This window comes from Malaclemys terrapin, chromosome 6 (assembly GCF_027887155.1).
Source record: "Malaclemys terrapin pileata isolate rMalTer1 chromosome 6, rMalTer1.hap1, whole genome shotgun sequence".
NCBI lineage: Eukaryota > Metazoa > Chordata > Testudines > Emydidae > Malaclemys > Malaclemys terrapin.
Genome location: NC_071510.1, coordinates 39,722,554 through 39,737,909, shown reverse-complemented (window position 1 = coordinate 39,737,909; position 15,356 = coordinate 39,722,554). Strand labels below are relative to the sequence as shown.

Below are 15,356 nucleotides of genomic sequence, written 5' to 3'. Positions count from 1 at the left end.
TATGTTTATTGTTCAGTTTATCATAATGTTGTTATAGTGATGCTACAGTCCGGGCTGGTGCAAGGAAGTTTCGCTCCCTAGGCGAAACTTCCACCTTGCGCCACCCCCGCACCCAGCTAACCCCGCCCGCCGCAGCAGCTAACCTAGTCCGCGACCCCTCCCACCCGGGGAGCCAGCCACCCCCCCTGCCCAGGGAGCCCTTCCCCGAGGGGAAACACCTCCTCCCCCCCCCCCCCCCCCGCGGAAGCTAACCCCGCCCAGGGAGCCCGCCCTAGCTCACCTCGGCTCCACCTCCTCCACTGAGCACGCCGGCGCCGCTCTAATTTTCCTCCCCTCCCAGGCTTGCGGCGCCGATTGGAGGAGAATTAGAGCAGGGCCTGTGTGCTCAGCGTGCCTCCCCTCTCCCCCCCCCCCCCCCCCGCCGCAGCTCACCTCCACTCCACCTACTCACCTGAGCGGGCTTTTAGGCACCCTCAACCACTAAGCGCCCTAGGCGGCCGCTTAGTTCGCCTAGTGGTTGCACCGGCTCTGGCTACAGTCATAGTTGAGAAGACATTTTCATTCTAAACTTCTGTTTTCAAACACTTCTAACTTTCCAAAAATATTACTTAGCATGGAATTATGTATGTTCTTGGCCCAATGTTTAATTTGTTTGGCTGCACTTCTGTTGGGCCACTTACTGAGTTATCAGATTTTTGTGTGTGCATTAGCTCAAACAGGATATATTTTTATTTTTATAATCAGCCTTTCTTATCAAGGACTGTTGCATCAGAGATACTCCTCACTGATAATATTCTGCTTCATAGTTCCAGGGGTGGGGTTGAGGCCAGAGGATTACATTCTTCAAAATTGTGTATAAATGCTGTACTTTTTTGGTTTGTCAAATGAAAGGCACTGTGATTTCCACTTTTCCCCTAGTCATGTCATTTTAATATTCTCAGGGCCTGATTTTGGAACCCTAACTCCTGGGGAGCAGTAGTTATTCATGCCAGTAGTCCCATACTACTGATGTGAATAGGTTCTACCCTGTGTAAGTAAGGCTTAGCTAACATTGATTGAAAAGACAGCCCAGAGAAGATGATCAAACAGAAAATAATGTAACATTCCAGTCCAGAGATGGGCAGGATAAAATTCTTGCCATTGGTAGGGAACTTTACCCTCCCTTGCCCTTCTCTCCAATCCCTTGAGAAGGGAGTGGAAAATCCAAGAATTTTCCATTTTGTTACGTTACTCTTATCTCTCTCTGATCCAAAAGCACTATGGAGGCTGTTGGCAGAGTGAGCATGTAGGTGAGTTGCCCTCACAGCCTCTCACGGAATATTGTCGTAAGCTCACTCAAATGGAGGCAACCTTTGAAGTAATTTATTTTTTTAGAGTCCTAACATTAAATGTGTGTAAGTTTAAGGATCAACATAATTTTAAATTGGTAAACCGGCTGCTCCTATGATGCTGTCTCAGATTTAGTTCTTACCTACTCTAAAGGCTCAATGTAGGATAGAAATGTGGGTTCACTGCTCCAGGAGGGATCCTGGGGAGGAAATTTAGTTATGGTTCCTTTTCTGCTCCCCTTTGCTCGTGGGGGATAAAGTTAACTTACTACAGCTCTTTATAGGATGTGGTTCACTTAATCCCCCTGCTTCATGGTAACTTCATGTTGAATAGGAGGTTGGGCAAAATCAAAGCTCCACGCCCTTCATCCTTTCTCTGCCCACCTGCTTGGGAGGAGTGCAAGTACCTGGCATGCAGACCCTGTTTTCCCAAGCCCCCGCACCTATAGCCTTGATGAGGGGTAACATGATCAAGTATGGGGTGGGCTTGGTCCCAATCTAGCTTTTAGTCAGTATAATCTAAACCTAGTTAGTGTGTGTGTGTGTGTCTGTGTGTATGTGTGTGTGTGTAAAACTAGGCTCAACTTTCACCACTTTGGGAATTCTCAATTTGTAAACATGGACCGGTTCATCAGAAGCCAGATGGATGTTTAAATTGATGAATGACTGAGTCAGGTTCATTGCTGACTCCCCATATTCAATCCCAGTGAAGCATGTGTAGAGCAAGCCCTTGAGACACCTTTGGAGGAAAAGTAGAGCTAACTGAGAGATTTTTCGGGGGGAGGGGTCTGAACTACTGATTTGATGGGCCATAGATCACATAATCCATGTGAGATGAGGCCAAGGAAGAGATGAAAATTCAGGAAGCCGTTAAAGAGCAGCAGAGCGGATAGTTGCAGAATGTGCTGACCAATGGAAACTAGCAGTTTGGTGAAGAGTTTGCTAATGTATCAAACTCACACACTGACACATTCACAATTTTATCTTCTTCCTTTGCCTAGACCTCGCCTGCTGTTGCCAAGATCTAACAATTGCAGCGCAAACAGTTTACAGTGGTTGATACAATAGACAAAGAGGTCAGTGTCTGAATTCTCAAAAATAGCAGAAGTTTTTTGTGGCTATTGCTCTAATTCGCCTCTCTGCGAGGTGACTTAGTATACTTCCATGGTTCATAATTATTTTAATTGGCCATGTTGAAGTACATATAAAAACATTAACAAATTAATTTAATAGTGTCAGTCAAAATGTCAGAATTATTTTCTTCCAAAGGTATGAATTATTTGAGTAAAAGAGAGAACCTTCAAGTTTGACGAAGTTGAGACTAAAATTTTGTTTTTACCTATGCTATGTGATTGGGGTACTGCCTCGCATGTGGTATGTATATTTTGGAGAGAACTGTGTTGTGACCCTAAGTTCTGGGGTGAGTAGGTAGTATTGGGGGGAGGGAGGGCGTGGTGGACGTTGGTCTTTGAACACTTTAAAATAAAGACTGTCCAAACCATATAGAATTTGAGATTGTTCTGTGTGCTTTTATCCTCCAAGAAAAGAGAGCTAAACTGACTGCTTATAATCTGTTTCTTATTGCTACAGAGGAACACTTTTATAACAACAGTAATGCCTGGAAGGGTATGGCCTATCATTCTTCTGTTAATAAAGCTAGAACAAAGGATAAGAGAAATGTTAATGGGAAAAGAAAATCTAATTTGGCTGAGACCAAACTGAAAAACTGACAATTGTTTTGAATTGTCTTATGTTATGACTGGATGATTAGGTATAAATGCTGACCTGCCTGGTTTTTATCCTAGCAATGAATGAGCTAGTGCTGGCTATAGTTTTAGTGCTTAAAGTATTGGATATTGATTTGTTTGGGGAGAGGAAACATTGATTATTTTCAAAAAGAAGAACAGGAGTACTTGTGGCACCTTAGAGACTAACAAATTTATTAGAGCATAAGCTTTCGTGGACTACAGCCCACTTCTTCGGATGCATCCGAAGAAGTGGGCTGTAGTCCACGAAAGCTTATGCTCTAATAAATTTGTTAGTCTCTAAGGTGCCACAAGTACTCCTGTTCTTCTTTTTGCGGATACAGACTAACACGGCTGTTACTCTGAAACTATTGATTATTTTGTTTATTATTTAAGGCATAATATAATGGTACTCTCATTGTGCAAGAAAATCTAGTTCTGGAGTCGATGATATTCCAATTGAGCAAGAAGAATCTAAACTACTGTTGTGGGTCATGGACACCCATGAGCTATTATATTAACTGAGGCATGTTTGTTTTTATTTATATGCAAGGAAAGCATCTGTTTAAAAAAACATGCTCCTATTTGAACATGTTTACCTGCCCTTGTAACAAGTAATGTATACAATGTCGATGAATAAAATAGTAGAGAGGTGGAAAAGTCATTATTTCTGTCTTAGTTTGTTTACTTTTGTGCACTTATCAGTACTCTGTGCAATCCGTTTTGTTGTTTTCCCTGATCAGTTAGGCCCTGGTCCTGCAAATACATGCCGGGTACTTAACTTTACATCCTGACTACATTCCTGCTTGAAGTTAAGCTTGTGTGAAAGTATTTGCAGGACGGGGGCCTTAAATTATCTTCACATTTTTTGTGTGTGGGTCTCTTATGCAGCAACAGGGAGAGTAAAACAATGTTAAAAATTAGAAAATAAACTTGTGAAACCACAAGAATTGACAGGGAGACACAGGCAGTAACTGAAACTGCTTTTAACATTTGTTTTAATTTAACTAGACTTCAATTTTATGGTGTCCTTTCAATCATGCAACCTTGTTGCAGTACATTTAAAATGAGATTTATACTATACTATTCTGTATAAGTGGTGCAAGATGAGATATAGGTAAGGATGAATATCAAGAAAGAGGAAACAGAAATAAAGAAAAAAAATCTTAGATCTTCCCCTTTTTTACTTAAGGGGCTTAATTTATTTTCCAACACACATTAGAGTGTATTTAATTTCCAGATCTTTTCAGATATCTTGAAGCTTTGCCCAACTCATCACTATATTCAGAAGGAAAAAAGAGGAAGCCAAGCTATTAATTTTGTCAGATCTTTAGCCATTTGAATATTGTATTACCTGGCATGCCCAAATCTCAAGAAGCAGGCTCTTCATTTTCTGTACAACTGCAACAGCATGATGGGGACATCAATAAACATGCCCAAGATTGTAAAATTACTACTTCCTTCACAGGAGTGATCCTGCACCTCTCAGGATACTTATGACAATCAGTTCCTCCCTTTCTCTCTGATAAGCCACCATACACAAAGGAACAAAATTTTGAAAAGGGAATGTTTTAGTTCCCAGAGGCTTATTTCTCAAGAGGAAGAAATGAGCCTCTATAAAAGATAACAAATGTAAAATATTTTGGCTCTATTTTTTAAAACAGGATATAATTTTTTATTGGCTGAAACTGCTGTTTTTTTTTAGTTGAAGTTGTTCCACGTCTAGATTTTGAACAATTTGTTATTTCCTGTTGGGGGAAATAGAGGAACAATTACAGCATGATTCTGTAATGGTTCTTGGTTAGAGTCTTGAAGAAATACAATGTATGAGATATTGAGGGTTGAACTGCCACTGCAACAAACTAAGCCACATTTTTGTCATGGTTTTTTAAAGTTTCTGGTAGGTGTGATCTGTGTCCACCACAGCTATATTTGGATACAACCTGCTCCATTTTTCCAGTGTAAAATAGTTTATTTATATTGACATGGGCATGGGGTATTTGTTGTGCTGGTATGTGATGCACATATACACACAGTTGAATTCCGCTGTTTTGGAAGTAATGTCCATTTTCCAATTCTTTTTGAAATAAAAATCCGACTCAGTCTTTTTTCCCCCTTTCTCCTCCAAATTGGGTGCAAGATTGTATGTGAATTTCTTAACTTGAAGAACTACTGCCCAGGTATTGGCTCAGATTTTAAATGCTCAGAGTTCTGTTTTCATTGCTACTTTTTTCTGCCTGCACCCCCAGGTACAAACTCACATTTTCATGGTAAGAATGAAGACCAAGGTCCAAACCCTGTAAGCACTTGAATTCAATGGGACTACTCTCTATTCCTTGTGTGCAAGTGTTGGTAGGAACAGGGTCTCTTTCAAAAGGTAAAAGTTGCTTACAGTTAGAAGTAGGAACCCTTTCAGGTCATGGTTTTGTGGTGGGGTGAGCTTTTGTTTTTTGTTTTTTGTTTAATTTGTTTAAAGTATTGAATTTGAGTATTTAGTTTCAATGTAATCCAGAATCCCAGATCTCAGGCTGCAGCCTGAGGCCCCACTCCCTGAGTCAGCTGACCCAGGCCAGCCGCAGGTTTTTTTATCCCTGCGCAGACTTCCCCTCAGAGCCTGGGTCAACTGACTCAGCCTCATGCTATGGGGCTAAAAATAACTGTGTAGATATTCGGGGTAGAGCTTGGGCTCTGAACCCAGTAAGGGGAGGTTGGGTCTTGGAGTAGGGTTGCCAGGCATCCAGTTTTCAACCAGAATGCCCAGTCAAAAAGGGACCCTGGTGGATCTGGTCAACACAGCTGACTGGGCCATTAAAATTCTGGTCAACAGTGCACAGGAAGCAGCAGGCATGTCCGGCTCCTAGGCACAGGGTTAGCCACAGGGGCTCTGCGCGCTGCCCCACTCCATGTGCCAGCTCTGCAGCTCCCATTGGCCGGGAACTGCAGCCAATGGGAGCTGCGGGGGCGGTTGCCTTAGCCCCACTGCACCACCAACTGGGAGCTGAGGTAAGCCCCAGAGTCCGAACCCCATGCCCCAGCCCTGAGCCCGCTCCTGCACTCCAAACTCCTCAGACGGAAGCCCCCTCGTACACTCCAAACCACTCATCCCCATCCCAGAGCCCTGTCCCCTTCCTGCACCCTTGCCCCAGCCTGGAGCCCCGTCCCATACCCTGAACTCCTCATGTCTCGCCCCACCATGGAGCCCACATCTCAGCTGGAGTCCTCACCCCCCACCCCCACCACACCCTACCCTCACCCCCGTTCCAGCCCGGTGAAAGTGTGTAAGGGTTGGGGAGAGTGAGCGATGGAGGGAGGGGGGATGGAGTAAATGGGGGCAGGGCCTTGGAGACTGGGCGGGGCAAGGTTGTTTGGTTTTGTGTGATTAGAAACTTGGCATCCCTATCTTGGAGCCTGTGCTCCAGCCCAAGCCCGAACATCTACGCTGCTATTTTTAGCCCCATAGCACAAGGCCGAGTCGGTTGACCCGTGATCTGAGACTCCCTGCCATGGGTCTTTTTTGCAGTGTAGATGTACCCACAGGGGCCCCCACGAGAATATAGTATTCTATGGTAATGCAACTTTTTTTTATGGAAGGGGCCCCCCGAAATTGCTTTGCCCCAGGCCCACTGAATCCTCTGGGCAGCCCTGGTACGACTTACATATGCATGGCTTAGAGCCTGGGCTCCAGCCATACATAATATGACAAAGGAGAGATAAATATGGGACTTGAGAGCTTGCTAGATGAAAGCCACTTCAAAAATATAGAGTGGAATTTTCAAAAGTACCAGAGTGATTTAGAAGCACAAGTCCCGTTTGTCTACCAGTGGAACTAGTGCTCCTAAATCCTTAGAAGCTTGTGAAAACCTCACCATTAAATTATAGCCACTGTATTTTTGGCCCAAAAATATGTGGCAAAATCTGCAGATTAGTCCAAAAAAGATAACTTTCTATTTATTTTATCTATTCAGATTAAATGTAGTCACGCTCTAGTATTTTACTATCCATTCTAAGTGCTCTTTTATCAATCTGGAAGAATATTAGGTAGAGAAATAAGAAGAAAAGTTCATAGATTGGCCTCTTTTTCTGGAATATAGCTTGAATAATTTTATAATACGCTATTCACTCAGCTATATTTCAAGTCCACTCTGTTGCAGAGATAATTAAGGAAAGTTATCATTGCACTAGCACCATATTGAGGTATTCTGGCCAAAAATAATATGCAGAAAAATCCAACCAAAGTGTGCATTATTCTGCGCCAAATCTGCTTTGTCGTTATCTTCAACGTATTTACCACCCCCCCACACGCGCACACACATACACACACTTCTAGTTTCCAACATAACTCTGCATATGAAAGAGTCGGTGTCCTGACTTGTGTAGTTGTATCATTGCACCATCTAGTGGAATATGGAGTATATAACGTACATGCCTTGGATCGGGACACGAAACTGTGCTGATTTATACCTGCTGAGGATCAGGCCCACAGTATATAGAAGTGATGTCTAGATAGTTAGTGAACTGTTGGAGGGATTTGGAGGTTTTTATTCTATTTTTGGGTTTTAGCATTTAACTCTATAGTTCCCTTGGTCTCTGAGTACACTTCTGTCAATGCATTTAGGTTTCCATGTGAGAGAACATTTCAACTCCTGCTGTTAAATTTTTCACTTAATTTTAACATATAGTGTGAGGAACGAGGGAAGGAAATGAGTTGTCTCTTCCATCTAATATTATAGACTTAATTTTATTTTTCCCTTCAGTAATACACATCCCCAGAGATGGAAAATTTTAAGTAAACACCTTTGGAAGGTTAATCCAGGCGGGGTGGGTGGGTGGAGAATGGAAAGGTAAAAGGGGATGGGTAGAGAGGGTAATTAAGTAATATAAGGAACGGTGGAACAAGAACTCTGCAAAGAATTTTTTCTGAGTTTTTCAATGTCTCTTAGTGATTTTTGGGTACCAAACTTGAGACATTTTTACATGGATCTGCTTCTCAGCCCCAGGTTTTGAAAATGAGAACTCTTTTGATGTCTCAAGCTGATTGCTCCATATCACTCTTGTAGAGTATCTCGGCCTTCGCATTTTTAGATGAAAGTGGGTAAGACTGAATATGTTTTGAACGGGAGTGTCTTACTGGAATCATTTTTTTTCTTTTTACAAGTTATGCCGAGATTGGCAACATTTCCATAATATCTTTTATTTACTTATATTTTTCCAAATTGCCCTAATTTTATTACTTCCCAGATAATTATATGCCTGGTCACTAATGTGTTTTATTTAAGGTGTCTTGAGTGGCAGTAAAAAAATTATTCCAGGGATATTCCTGAGGGAATTCCGCACCAAAAAATGGTGCGCACATTATTTAAAAATTCTGCAAATTGTATTTGTCAGTAAATAAATGTGGCTCCAGCATGGCAGTGGGGAGCACAGGCCACTGGCTGCATTGAGATGGGAGATCACCCTGAAGCCCCCACCTCCCCTGGTACAGGGACTTTGCGGTGGGGCTGCACCTGACCCAGACACAGTGCAAGGGCTGGGCCTGCCCCAGAAACACCCCGGGACCCTGCCCCTCTCACCAGGTGTGGGTGGACAGGCTCAGCCCAGCAGGATCCAAGAATGGAGGTGCTCAGTGTGAGGGGATCCAGGTGTGGGGTGAGAGGTTTCTGTGTGGGGCAATCTGGGTGGCTCAGTGGGAGATCTGGATGCACAGGGGCTCATTCCAGGGGTCTGGGTGCAGGGTCAATGGGACTCTCCAGGGGATCCAGGTTAAGGTGGTTGGGGCTCAGCGCGGGAGTCTGGGTCGGGGGGTGTAGTGGGTGGGGGGTCCAGGTGCTGGGAGAGTGGGGCTTGATTCGGTGTGGGTCCAAGTGCAGCTGGTTGGGGATCAATGGGGTGGGGGTCAAGGTGTTGGGGGCTTGTCAGAGGGGTCCAGGTGTAGGGGGGTAGGCCTGTGTTCTGTTCCTGGTTCTGCCAATGAAATCGGGTGTCTCTTCACTAAGCAAAAATGTGTGTCCTTAGTTCTTTATGTCGAGTTAACTAACACAAGGTAAACTCCTAGTGAAGCCAATGCAGTTTTTAGTCTTCACCCGTGTTAGCAAGTTGAGTTAGACTATGGGGGAGCCTAGGATTTACCTTGACCTGCTAACTTGTGTGAAAACTATAGGTTACCTTGGAGACACTAAGGTTTTACCTTGTGTTAGTTAACTTTTTGAATTTGTTTGCTCAAGTTAAGGACACACCTTGTTTGTCTCCCTGTGAAGACAAGTCCATCATGGCTAAATCACTCTACCTCCCTATGCCTCAGTGTCTCCATTGGTAAAATGGGCTTTATAAAACTTTATAAAGGAAAAGTGCTTTTCCATGGTGCTATATGAGCCAAGTCTTTAGAAAGATTGTGCACCAAATTACTTTCCCTGTGAAAAGCATGCCTTGTTTCTCAAGGACGGCATTCAGTTGCTAAACGAGTGCCATATAGTGGGTGTCTATTAATACTTGTATAATAACTAATATTTATTATTTGATTTGGGGTGATATGACATTGACTTTACATTGCAAGTTTGTGTACCCTTGTAATGCATCCATCTGGAGGGAGAGGTAGTTCCTTGCTTTGCTTGAGTGGCAGGTAGCAGCACCAATCATGTTGCATATAGCACTGTGCCGTCATTACTTGCAGTCCTGCCTTGTCGTCTTCCCAGTTTTCTCTGCTTCACTGGGAAGCAGTTGCATGCTACTCCTCGTGCTGCTGCTTCTCAACGTCTGTGATGTTAACCAGAATGGACCAGCAAGAGAAGAAAGGCAAGAAGTGTTCCCATTGTGATCATCCTTCGCAAGCTACTTTAATGGGTCCAGTTTGTCTCTGTTGTCCAGGAACCTCTGAGCCATTCAGCAATCCGGGACTCTGCTTCTCAATGCCGGTCAACTGCTCTTTTGAAGGAGTTATTTCAGCAGCACAGAAGTCTGCATGGGAGGTAGGAAATTCTGCTCCTATTCCTCCCTCTGCTCCAAGATTATCTGTGGAAGATGTGACCTTGCCTCCCACTTTTTTTTTGCCAGACCGTGCCTCTCTTATCACTAAGGCATTTGTGAAGGCAAGGGCTCCTTCTGCTTCCCAAGCACTCCCTGTCAAGATTAGCAGACCAATGACTTTACATAGAGCTTTCACAGCTCCACCCTGCACAAAAGCAGTTCCTTTTACTTCAGCTCCTAGAGCTCCAAAGGAAGGGAAGATGGATTTCAGAGAGTATAGAAGATTATCAGCCAAAGGGAATTCAGTGCAAGCAATGTCCCTGATTCCTTTCATAAGTGACTCCTTTGAGGAAGGGGAAGTGATGTCCTCTGAGCCTGAGGAAGGGCCATATGAACCACATTCATCCAGCAAATCCCTGATAGAAGTAAAGGGGAGATCCTCTACCAAGGTTACCCAAGTCTCCTCTGACTTCATGGAGGAAGGGGAAGTGGTGTCCTCCGAGCCTGAGGAAACATCTGGTGAAACAGACTCATCTCGAAGATTCCTGATTGAGGATCTACCCTATCTGTGCAAATATTTTATGAAGCAACTCAGGCTAAAACGTTATACCTCACGAAGTGGCTCAAGGAAATTACCCCATCTTGTGGAGGAGAAGCCAGATGATACCATTCCCCTTCACCCATCCATCAGTGCCTTAATTAAAAACATCTGGCAGGCTCCAGATGCTCAGTTTATATTACCTACTCATCTGACTAAGCTTTACAAACTTCCAGCTGGGAAAGGTAACCTGTGGGCCTCTGCACCAAGAGTTGATTCTGCAATAGCATCTCTCTTCACCAAATCTTCACGTCCTGTTGAGGGAGAAACTGTTCTCATGGACCCTTTAGAACGTAAGGTAGATGAGGCTCTTAAGAGTGCCTATGAATTTGCTACCATCCAGCTTTCAGTCTCCATTTACTCCCTGTATGCAGCTAGGTCACTGGTGGAATGGCTAAGGAAATTATTGCCCCACTCTAAGAGGCCTGTTTCTAGGTCATCTCGCAAGGTGTGCACCCTTTGTGATCTGGCATCCCGCTATCTTCATGATGCAGCCCAGGATTCCCTCCACCTGGCTGCCCATAACATAGCAACTCTCACAGTGGCTAGGAGAGCCGTTTGGCTCCGTCCCTTAACAGGTGGGGAACTTTCAGCCAAACTCAAACTTGTTGGCCTTCCTTATGATGGGGGTCATCTCTTCGGGGAAACCTTAGACCAGGCCTTAAAGGATCTTTCAAAGAGTACAGTTATGCCAGGAGATCAAGAAAAACCTCAGGCCTCTAACTCCTCCCGTGCCTCCAACAGACCTTACAAGGATGTCAGGTATCCTCTCTCCTCATATAGACCTGGCAGGTATAGATACAGGTATCCGGTAAACCAGTCCGTTCACTTCTCTGGCTACAGGGGAAGAGGTCGGACCAACAAATACCAGCCTCACCAAGAATTCTGACTCTCTTTCCCCTCAACAGCGGGTGGCAACAAGGAGGAAGCTTTTGGTTTGTCTCAGTCAATGGAAAGAAGCGGTCTCCAACAGCAGGCTTCTCTCCTTTATTTTCTGAGACCCTCTAGGTCAAGAACTTCCACCTCTCCCTTATATTTTCCTTTCCTCCCTGCCCCAAGTCCTGGGGAAAAGAGACATATTCCTGCTCACTGTGCATCACCTGCAAAACAGTCACATCCTCATTCCATTCCACTCAGAGAAGCGGTTCACAAGCATCTAATTTGTTTATTTAGAAGTCCGCAAGGAATCTGGGAGCAACCTTCACATCCTGAAATGGGTAAATCACTTTGTCTCCAAAAAGAGTTCCAAACTAGAATCCACATGAACTGTGGCTCACCAAGATTCTTATCTCCACATGCCATCCACTTCCTAACTGTGGCAATTTTGCCTGGGGAATTATCGCCTGCAGTAATGGACTCCTTCTTTCACCTTTGCCTTGGTCCCAGGTCTCTCTGGCAAGATGAAGACTGTCTTCACAGCCCACCTGAGAACAGGTGGTGTGGAGCTGTTGATACATCACTTGGAAAGTTGTTTGCTTCAGGGCCCCTTCTTACCAGTGGCTTGGGGAGTTCCAATTGTGAAGATATTAAAATATCTCATTCTGGAGGTGAACAAGTCCAAAAGTCTGCTGTCTCCTACTCAACATATGACTTTGGGTGCTTATTTCCTGATATATGTGGTAAGAGCATCCTTCTGTTTTGCAGCAGAAGCATGAAAAGTTGGGCATTTTGTAGCGATGATTCCGCCAGAGCAAAAAAGCAATCTTTCATCTCTCTTTCCTTCAGTTACTCTGCTGTGCAAAAGGTTTGGCAAGACCCAAGCAAACAAGGCCCCCTGTACTGTAATTGCTCCCCCTGGTTCAAGCAGGTGTGGCTTGTAGGTCTAGTTCTGCTATTGTTGGATAGATCCTGGTTCCTCCTGCAAGTTTTTAACTTTTCACGGCTAGGCACTGTCAACGTATTTCATTTTTTGTTACATTTTTCCTATTTAGTATTTACTTTGTGTTTGGAACGCTGTGGACACTCAATCTGGGAAAAAGAGGAGAGCCAAGACAGGGCTACCAGTGAGTGCCAAAATCTGTGCTTCTGTGTAATTGTTCCTGCTGCCTGTTGCTTAAATAAAATAAGCAACAAGAAGACATCAGAGATACAGAAACAATATTTACAGGTAAAAAATGTTCTTCTGGATGGTTTTTTACTTTTGTTTTAAATTCTGTTCCCACAAGCCCTGCCAGATTATTTGTACTTGCCCATTTTACTTTTATTTAACTCATTCTTCTACTTCAATGGGTCTATCCATGCTCTGAATTTGGGTCTCTGATCATTCTGTATTAGTGACATCAGTCTTTTTACCCATCCCAGACCTGTGCCCTCTCTTTGGATTTCTTGCAACTGACCGTTTTTGTTGGTGGTTTTTTTTAATGTAATGTCTGGGGTTGTGGCGGAATATGTGTATTTTACTTGCTTTTGGCCTGTTTTTGTTTTGTTTTGTTTTGTTTTTTTTCAGACTTGCTGAGCATGTACAACTCTTAGGTCTCAAACCTACCAGCTACTGAGCACTCTGTCCCTGATCTAGCAAAGTACATGGCTGCAATGGGACTCCTTGCATGCTTACTATTAAGAGGTTTGCCAAGTCAGGCCAGAGAGCCCAGCACCTGCAGGGTGGAGCCCCCATTTTGCTGCACATTATGGGTGAACAGCATTTCTTAAAAGCAGGCCAGCTTTATATTTGCTATGCCACTAGTTGTTTTGGTGGAGGAAAAACTGTGAAATTTGAAAACTTTTTTGTGAACTAACTTTTGTTTAAAGTATGAAGTTATTTTTGAGTAACCCCACATTCCTTTGGGACACAAAGCCCAGCTTGTTAGTCCCAGGTTCCTACAAAACAACTTTCTCCTTGTTGGTGCTGAAGGAATGGTCCTTGATGTAGTAGAACGCGTTGTTGGCAGTTGTGTCTTGGAAGCTCAATGTTGTTTCCATTCTAGACCTCCGGGTGAGTGCAGAGAAATGTAGGAGATTACATGTGCAAGCTTGCAAAGCAAGGCTCTGCATTAAACCTGTCCTGTGGAAAAACGGCCTGATATTTTCCAATGTTGCATGAATCTTCAACAGTTTACAAATGTGTTCCAACACTGAAAGATGAAATCTACAAGCTATTTTTTGTGTGTGTGAACGTGCTAAACTTGCCACAAATTCCTGTTTCTCTGTGTTTGACGTTTAAGTTAACTCTCTGTGAAGCTTTCTTATATAAAGCCTAGGAAGAAAGATTGTAGGTATAAATCTGCAAAAGTTTACAGCATTCACTGATAATGGACCGATAGTTTATTTTACAGTAAAGTGATCTCTTTAGGGTGTATTGCTAACTTTTTGTCCTGTTTTTATTGATTTAGTATTCAGGAAAAAAACTAAACAGTATTGGCAGTCACTGAGAGATTGGCATGATGTTCCTTTTCAATATTATTTTGCTCACTTTTTGTTTACTGGAGCTAAATAAGGCCCTAATCCTGCAAGTATTTATGCATATGAATAATTTTACATACATGAATAATCACTTGAGTTCAGTGGAATTACTCCCTTGTATAAAGTTAGTCAGGTCCATAAGAATTTGAAGGATTGGGGCCTAGAGTTCAGCTTTAAGATTTATTCTAGTCACAGGTTATTAATATAAAATACTACTTGCATAGTCTGACTTTTTAAATAACCACAAATGCACACCTTGTCTTAAAGTTTCAGGTATACTTATAGGAAAAAATATCATAAGTATTAACTATTTAGAATTTAAAAAAACTCCTGTATATTAATCTGTGTTGAGACATTTAAAATTGTCTTTAATTAAGATTGGTTTTTGTCTCTCATAAGTGGAGTTTGTTTAGGTATTAGATTTTTCTTCTTTGTGTTTTGATGTGTTACTGTGTGAAATGACAGCAGGATTTGTTGAGTATGTAGGCCACTATTGTATTAGAATTACATAACATTGTTGAGTGGTGGAAACTGATGAAAAGACTGGGATGCACAGAGTCCCCTAACAGATGATATACCCTGCGACAATGAAGACAGCTCAAGCTCTACAGAGAATGTGGGCACATGCAGTGCAAAAGTTGAGGATTTTAAAAGGGCACGTGAGTTGTTTTTACATTATGTCTTGTTATAAGCCCTCCCTCAACTTTCATACCCAGGTATTTATTTTTTATTTTTTAAAGTGTGTGTTTGGTAACTCAGTAATAAGAAATTGTATAAATATGTGATAATTATTCACGAGGGTTGTGTGTTCTGTACACAGTGTAATTTTTATTCTAGCAAACTGTCATTCAAAATTTCCACCGCTGAATAGTTTTGTAATCAAGGGGCTACTGATCCATCTATTCTAGCTATTAATAAGGCATCTGTCACCTTGGTATCTGAGCACCATGAATATTTAAACAAATCCTGATAGTGATATTTTAATTAGAAGTATTGTACTGGCTGAAGTCACTACTGAATTCATATTGGTTAATTATAGTAAGTTTCATTTATATAGAAAACACCACAGTTCTAGTTGAAGGAAAACCTGAGTAAACTCGCCAAATAGTTACTTTTAGTAATTTGATAAATAAATAGGATTCATTTCTTTTGCTTGTGCCTCTTGTCAGCAGTTCTTTCTCTGTGTGTGGGTAATGCAGTAACCATTGTGTTCCTGTGAGACTTTTTAAAAGAAACAAAAAACATAGTCTCCCTTTGCATTTCTTTACAGCTAGCCAATGACATGAAAAAGTCTCAAGGATAAAAGGTGCTTTTCTCTTGGTGCAT

At 42.7% G+C, this 15,356-nt stretch overlaps 1 protein-coding gene across 3 annotated transcripts in view; it reads left to right on the top strand.

Moving 5' to 3' along the window:
* Window positions 1-15,356, top strand: part of TJP2 (tight junction protein 2) — an 87,946-nt gene that overhangs the window by 38,612 nt on the left and 33,978 nt on the right. The window contains exon 1 of one of the 3 annotated variants that reach the window (XM_054032627.1): window positions 2,350-2,404. The exons of the other annotated variants lie outside the window; for them this stretch is intronic. The gene's annotated coding sequence lies outside the window, so the exon portion shown is untranslated. Of the gene's footprint in view, window positions 1-2,349; window positions 2,405-15,356 lie in introns of those variants that run through there. 3 annotated transcript variants of the gene reach the window in all.